This window comes from Siphateles boraxobius, unplaced genomic scaffold (genome assembly GCF_051911475.1).
Source record: "Siphateles boraxobius isolate OS27281-9 unplaced genomic scaffold, OSU_SipBor_1 215, whole genome shotgun sequence".
Lineage (NCBI taxonomy): Eukaryota > Metazoa > Chordata > Actinopteri > Cypriniformes > Leuciscidae > Siphateles > Siphateles boraxobius.
This window is the reverse complement of record NW_027508828.1, coordinates 588,245-588,661: the sequence shown is the minus strand read 5'-3', so window position 1 is coordinate 588,661 and position 417 is coordinate 588,245.

Here is a 417-nt window from a genome sequence, read left to right as displayed (position 1 = left end):
TATGTATTGACTCGTTATTTCATCTGACTCCATAAATGAAGAGTTTTAATGATATCTGGGTATCATTACAAGTGAGCGAATGTTTGATTATTCTTTTGAAACTCTTTAATTACGTTTTACCCGTTCAGATTAGGAAACTATGCCGCTTAGAGGTCCTCGCATCTTCTGCGGGTCTCACGATCACAATCTCGTCAGTTTCGTCACTAAACAGAGGTTTTGACTAATATCTCAGACGGTCGGATTCACCCAAAACACAATCAGAGATACTTTTCTTTTAGTCCCCTTGAATTGCATACACTTGAACTTAATTCAATAGTTATTCTTTAGTAGAAGTTTTGGCCCTATATAGGTATGAGTTGACCAACGATACTTTCCTCATAATAGTTTAGACTGGCCAAACCCGTGATCTCCCACGTA